The following is a 7,726-nucleotide window of genomic DNA, read 5'->3' as shown; positions in this document are numbered from 1 at the left end:
GCCTTTGCTAGCACTTTTCCGCTTTAAAAAAAAGAAAGAAAAGCACAAAACACAAGCAGCAGTAGCAGCCGATTCCATAAACATCCAAGGATTATTAACGTTTGCAAGCTTGAAAGGTGCATTTCAATAAGCTGGAAGATGGTGGACGAACCAGCCTGGTCTGTCTTCCTCTCATCATGAGTGCTCTTTCCATCCCTTATCTATACTGCTTCTGTTCAAACGCAGGCAAACTGTTTCAGTAACGGTTTTGGCCAACTGCAATCTGGTCTTTGTACTTCTTCTGGGAAAGAGAGGTGTAGCAGACAGACCCTTTTTGTTTGCATTTAGCACCTACAGTTGGTGATGGAATACAAAGGGAAGGCCCATTCTACAATTAAACACCGGATGTAACAGACAAGACAAGAAACAAGACAAAAGTCAAGGACAGGTTCCTGTCACGCCCTCTGCAGTCAGAGGGCGCTCCTACTCTGTCCTGTCCCTAGTTTCCTGTGCTTTGCTCTTCTTCCGGTGTCTCTCTCCCTGGGGCTATATATTTCCGGGTCTCTCATTCACCTTCACTCAGCATTGACGTTCGGATGTCCTGAGACCCGCCGAGCACCAGGTCACCGCTCCGTCCATGGCCTGAGGGCATAGGTTTCTATACGGCACTCCTGAACTCTGCACTGCTGAGCCTGGGCTAACTTCCCGTTCCGCCGCTTCACATAGGGTCTTTTTCCGCTGTCCTGCCATTCCACAGTTCGTCCCTTCCGACATTCGTGACAGTTCCGAATTCAAGGCCACTAGTAATATTAGGGAGCGAGCACGAGAAAGTGCAAGGCAAGGCGTTCCTAAGGAGCTACCAATACCAAGCAATGAGATGAGAACAGGAGAGGGTTTAAATGTGTCTGTATGTGGAGGGTGTGGTCACCAGTGAGCTGTCCTGATTGGTTAACGGGTCTGATCTGCGGCGTTTGCGGGGACTGCCCCCAGCTGCTGCTTGATTGGGGCGAGACTGTTAGTGTGAAGGTTACTGATGGCAGCGGGTGTGACACATGATCTGTCTCCACCTTAAAACTGGAATTAAATGGGAAAGTGCTGTCTTTTACCTCCTGATTGTGTTACTTTTTCCATTGTCTCTTTGACACAAAAAGGTATATACACAACAGAGCTACTGAACCTTTTCTCTACTGGACAATGGTGTCAATCTCTTGCGGATGTATGGGGCAAAACAAAATTAGTCAGGAAAAAAAATAGTTCCTATAACTGGTAGCATTTGACTTGACACGATGTCCTATTGCCATTTGAAAAAAGGTACTTGCTTTTCAGATTATATTCAAGTTTTTTCCTTATTTTCTCATTTTTTCTTCCCATAAAAATATTTCAGACTTTTGTTATCTGTGTATGTTGCTCTTCATCAAAAGGTTCATTTTCAGGGTCAGAGTCAGTGGTGTCAGAGTATAGTGATCAGGTTCATTGTCACTAATGTCCAGGGTTACTGAAGTGCTGGCCTCTGAATTCAATGGCTTCTCCACGGTTTTCATAAAATGCAGTTTCACCTTGTAATTTGGAGATAAGTTTTTGTTGGCATTTTCCTTATTTGCTTTGTCCAAATCATTCTTTTTGGACAAAGCATGCTCCAGGGGCGCCGTATAAATGGGGTCTGACCCCAAGCGACTCTCCCTGTCTGTGTGTCTCATGGAGAGCAAGCTGGGGTATGCCAAAAGACAAATTCCTAATGCAAGAAATTGTATATGGCCAATAAAGCGATCTTATCTTATCTGAGTCCTATTTGAAGACACTGATTTTGACCGATCACAACTACAGATGAATCAGTTGGGTGAGGTGCTGTTCTCATACATACTAAAGAGACTGGCTCTGAAAAATGTATTCTTTTTTATTGCCATATATTGGTCTGCTTGCTGGACTAGGATTATAGTATCAGTGAAGAATGGGAACCTCGGATGATTGGGTAGATTGTTTTTCTAGGCCTGTCTTTAAATAAGATAAATAATTTAAAAACAGATTAAAATTTGTATTTGTAGCAACAAGGCCTGTTATTTCACTTAGGCTAAGTGTTTTTAAAGATTTCTAGTAATCCTTGTGTGCAGCCTGGTGGTGTCTGTGTGATTTCAAACTCCAAGTTAAAAATCCTATTTTTAGATCCTGTTTTAAAATTTAAATCCCACATTACTAATGTTACAAAAACACCTTTATCACCTTATAAATATTGTGAAACTGCAGCCCTTACTCTCTCACACAGATAGCTTAGAGGCTAATGCATGCATTTATATCTAGTAGGGTTGGCTACTGGGATGCCCTCTTGTCCGGTCTACCTAAAGTTTTAGGTAAATTAACGCTGATTGAAAATGCAGCAGTGCATCTGCTGACCGAACCCAGAGGAAGAGCACATACTACATCTGTTTTGAAGTCCCTTCACCTGTTTCCCTGTTAGTTTTCAAGGTGATTTTAAGATTCCTTCACTGTTACGTATATACAGTATCTCACTGAAATGGATTGGCACCTGAATATACAGGTATGCCTGTATTGCACCCAAGGTTTGCTCCTGTCAGATCTTCCGACACTGGGCTTTTAGTTAGTGCAGGACCAAAATCCATGGAGAGTGAGGAAGAATTTTAGCATTGATCTTTTTTAAAGTGTATAAGATAGTGACTAGTTGGCTTTGAAAAATGGCTTTTACCTAGCAATAGTATGAAAGAACAATTGCAAACATATTATTTAACTTTTTGATATTAATGCTACAACTGCAGAATGTCTAGCTCATTTCACACATTTTATTTCTATACTTCCTTTTGTCTGTATACAAGGTAAAACTGCTTCTTAAGAAGAACGTGGTCAATTACAAAGAAATGTTTGTAGAGAGAAAAACAACCCCTAATATGGAAACTGTGAATTTGCTGTATAAAACTTGTTGCATTTACCATCTCGGTGGAGAGGTTACTCACAGATCTGTATGAGAGGCTGCTCTCAGATCTGCATGATTGTATCCTCCCCATGCGCATGAATAAAGGACTCTGCTTGACCACACCTAACCTGAGTGAAGAGTTTTCTTTGACAATTTCTAAACTTTTCATCGACAAGAGGCAGTTTGATCTATAAGGTCCTAGTCTGACAGAGGAGCAGAGGGAATCGCAGCCTGTTGACACTTTTAACAGAATCTTAAAACATACCTTTCCAGCCTGGCTCTTATAAAGGGGTGCCTTTTTACTTTACTGATTTCTTTTCACCTCATTTTATCTTATCATGTGTTCCATCCATCCGTCCTTTTTCTAAGCACTTCTTCCGATTCAGGGTCGTGGAGGAGCTGGAGCCTGGCCCAGGGACACAGACACGCACACACACACACACGAACACGGGGAGAACATAACTCCACTCAGAGAGCACCCCTGGTGTGGACCTGAACACAGGGCCCCAGCGCTGAATAACCATTGCTCCACCGCGCGGTGTGCTCTGAGGTTGTCCACACAGAGGCACAACACACTTCAATGAGACAAACACTTCTATAGCACACTCAGCTGAGTGTAGCTTATACAGCTGCGCTGATTGTTCAGAAACAGTACATTTCCATACTGGGATTGCTGGATCACAACCAGCACAGATGTCGGAAGGCAGGAGAGCAAAAAAGACCCTAAGCTACCCTATGCTTAGCGGAAAAACGGGGGTTAGCCCAGGTTCAGGTTAGGTCAGACGATGTCAGGTAGAAACCTGTGCTCTCAGGCCGGGGAGGGGACGACCTGGTTCTAGGTGGGTCCCAAGACATCCGAACCCTCAATGCTGAGCGAGGAGGAAAGGGTGACCTGGAAATATATAGCCCCACACAAAGACACACCGGAAAGACAAGCAAAGCACAGGGAAACTAGGAACAGGACAGAGCAGGAGCGCCCTCTAGCTGTAGAGGCCGTGACACAGCCAGAATTTTTCGTGTCATAGTGACAATAAAAGGCCAGCAAGGAATTCTAATTCCAAAATAAACCAACCCGAAACCTAACTACATCTTTTTAAAAAAAAACAGAAAGTCACAGCAAAAACAAAACTACAAACATTGCAGGTCCTTTCAGCCGAAAGACAGCAAACCTGAATTTGCCAGAGAGGAGCCAGCTAATTCCTGACATCTGGAGCTCATTTGACAGGAAACAAGCTGGCAACAAATTGGCTTCATCACTCTGCTCTCCTCCCCACTGAGAGCTGATGTGTGGTGAGCGTACTGGTGCACTATGGCTGATGTCGCATCCTCCAGGTGGGGCTGTACACTGGTCGTGGAGGAGGGGATCCCCACTACCTGTAAAGCGCTTTGATTGGAGTGTTCAGAAAAGCGCTATACTATATACTGTAAGTATAAGGAATTATTCATTATTATTACACATTTGAAAGAGACAGGGTTATAGAGGGTAGGCCCAAAGTGTACTCCCTCTGTCACCCTGCCCCACATTCTGTCACAATATATTTACTGTGGGTATGGTCTTATTATGGTCTTACGTTCGCAACATAGTGTACTGCAAGCTGTGACAGCGCATTGTCACAAAGCTAAACAAGGATCAAATGCACGCGCCTTTCAAATCCGGTACAGAATACATCAGCCGTGAGCACCGACATTTTCAGTCAAATCAACCATTCCTAACGACTCGTAATTCTACATTTGTTCCACATTCATGCAGCACTTATATTTCTGTAATTTGAAGATCTGTCCATTTTCTAACCGCTTTATCTAATACAGGTCCACTGCAGAGCCAGAGCCTATTCTGGCAAATGACAGGCGCAAGGCAGGATGTACCCTGGACAGACAGACACAAACACACTCACATTAGGGGCACTTTTCTCAGAAGCCAATTCACGTAGCACTTTGTATTTGAACTGTGGGAGGACACTGGAATACACAGAAAAAAAACCCACACAAACATACAAACGGCACACAGACAGCAGCCCAGGAACTGAACTCGGGGTCCAGCGGTGCTAATCATGTCACTCTACATTTGCAGATGACATTTCACATATGTTAAAATACAGTTGTGACACGAGGTGGGCATCTGTAGTTAGTGATGCTTACACTTTCCAGTTTGACGGCTCTACTCACAAGGTCTGGAAGAAAATGTAGTGTTCTTTTGTTAAAGTTTTGCTTGTGTTTATTGATTGTTGTGTTACTTATTATATTATTAATAAATATTTTGTTTTTCTGGTCTTAGTTTGAACCTGATCATTACTGGATCTTCACACCTTTACCAAAGTGAAAAGGACACATACAGTATTTTGTTTAATGCCAGGACATTTCCTGTTATGGGGGGCATTATTGATCTTTATTATTTGCTCCCACAGCATACAGGTGTCATACAAGTGTTTGTGCTTAATCTTAACTCTGGCTGCCTACTCTTTTCTAAGAATAGTTTTAACAGTGTAATTATTAAGTAATTAAACCTAGAGATGTTGAATTTAAATTAATTGGATCAGAGCAAAATGCAAAGAAGAGAAAGTAGCAGCTAACTGGGCTAATCACAGGCTGCTCTGCTGCTGGTAGCTCATGTAACATCCATGAAACTCTGGTACAGAGCAGTCTCCCACAGATCATCTCAGAAAGTAGCCTCTAATCCTGGGATAACTAAGAAATATACACTCTGAAGATTTAAGTCACCCCCAGTTCTGCTTCTCTGTAGAATTACCTAACATTGCCAGGTTACAGCAAGAATAGGAATATGACAAACATGTAAAACATCGCACTAACTACCCAGGTGATTATGTGTAGAATCATAATCCAATAAAAATGAAAGCAACTGTTTCTGCATTGGAAAAGACCATGTGCAGTCAGTGAATGCATTCACTTCACTGACGATGACCATGTTGTGACAAGATGCCACGCTGCCACAGTTACATGACAGGAAACAGAGCACAGGCACAAAGTCTTTTTATGTTTTCAGTTACATACCTGTCACAATGCAAACACACAAATTATAGATCAGGGACTAGGACCACACTAATAATGCAAGATGAGCTGTTCTATTTGTTAGGTCTAGAGCTTCTTATCTTTATTAACATGTTCTTACATTAAGGATCAGCTGTTGCCGTAAAGGTAAAGACTCCCGCACTCACATTCTGAGGTTACTTCACAGTAAAGGAGGCAATTAATCTTGTTTGATTGAGGTATTTATTCTCTGCTGCTGCTGTATTGTGATATTTTAAAACACCTTTCAGCATGTAAAATCGACTTATTCTACTCTTTGAAGCAGTACATTAAAAAAGCCGGGGTTTTCCTTTAGCAGGCAAAATGTGCGTGTTCCTCACAGTTTGACCACTGCCATTACCCATCAATGCTCAATAAATGAGGTTTCATAAGCCTCTGTCCATGACGGCACAGCAATGACTTGACTACACTGCAAAACAAAACGAGCGAATAACAAAGAAATATGCCCTGTGCACTTTCAGTTTCAGTGTGAGCTGTCGGGATGGCTGGTGTCCCCAAGTGAATGATTCAGCACCAGGTATGACAACAATCACAAGGCAATGCCTCCGAGTTCTCAGAACCAGTGGACAAAAAATAAAAAAGGTATCTGATTACTGTACATGAAATATATAAATAAATACTGCAGTGTCTGAGACATTTCACATTGTTCCACTCTTTTTTCTGAATGTGCTGCCTTTTTCATGCAGAAACAATTCTGTGGTCTACTGAAACGTTACCCATTTCTGTTTTATAGATGTGAAAACGTGCTGTTAAAAATGATGAACATCTGACGAGGGTCAACGTGATGGACCAGCTACTGCAGCACTTCATACTGATGGGTCATGTGCAGTGGACCTTGGGTTGTTGTGATCAAGTGTTGAAAGACTGATCAGTTTGACAACCCTTCTTTCTTCTCATTCAGGTTGATTCAATAATCGTCAGAATTATTCTAATTGTAGAAATATAAGTGGAGACTTCGAGTGAACTGTTGGTGTTCATAGTATATATTTATTGTAACTCCTGTTTGTTTCTGAGACGTTTTTAAACAGCAATTCTTACACACAGCTTATATGATAAATGTGGAAGTTTAATCATTTCAGAAAAATGTTGAATGCTCTGCTGGCTTTGACACCTGTTTGGTCTCAATGTTTTTCAGCTTTTCACTTCCTGTTCTTTCTTAAATACAAATACTGTTTTTAAAATTGATCACGGAAGAAACATCAACTTCTCCATTATGTTTTTTTTCAGATGTTCCAATCTGCAGTGTTGAGTTAAAATGCCTTTGTGACCATTTCCAATAGAGTTCTTTCTCTGTCACTCCTACTCCCACTCCAGATCGTCAGCCACTTGTAAATCTGCAGACAGCTAGCAAACATCCATCCATTTTCTCAGCCTCGTTATCCAGTACAGGATCACAGGAGGTGTCACAGCCCAACCCTGCAAGCAACAGGTGCTGGATACACCCTGGATGGGATGCCAGGCCATCGCAGGGGCACAGACAGACACGCACACTCACAGCCTGGCCAGTTTTCCCAGAAGACAATTATCAACACAGTTGACCTCCTCTTTGGACTGTGGGAGAAAAACTGCAGCTTCTGCAGGAAACCCACACAAACGTGGGGAGAACATACAGACGCCACACAGACAGCACTGCAGGGGTTTAACACAGGGCTCCAGTACTGGCCTTTTCTAATCTTTATGAATTGATAATTAACACAAAGACTGAGAATTCAAATCATCATTTAGATTCTATTTTTGTGGTATGTTTTAACAAAGTTGTGAAGGTGCTGTTATGAACAC

This window comes from Atractosteus spatula, unplaced genomic scaffold, assembly GCF_055471065.1.
Source record: "Atractosteus spatula isolate fAtrSpa1 unplaced genomic scaffold, fAtrSpa1.hap1 Scaffold_1, whole genome shotgun sequence".
Classification (NCBI taxonomy): domain Eukaryota; kingdom Metazoa; phylum Chordata; class Actinopteri; order Semionotiformes; family Lepisosteidae; genus Atractosteus; species Atractosteus spatula.
Note: the sequence above shows the minus strand (reverse complement) of the source record.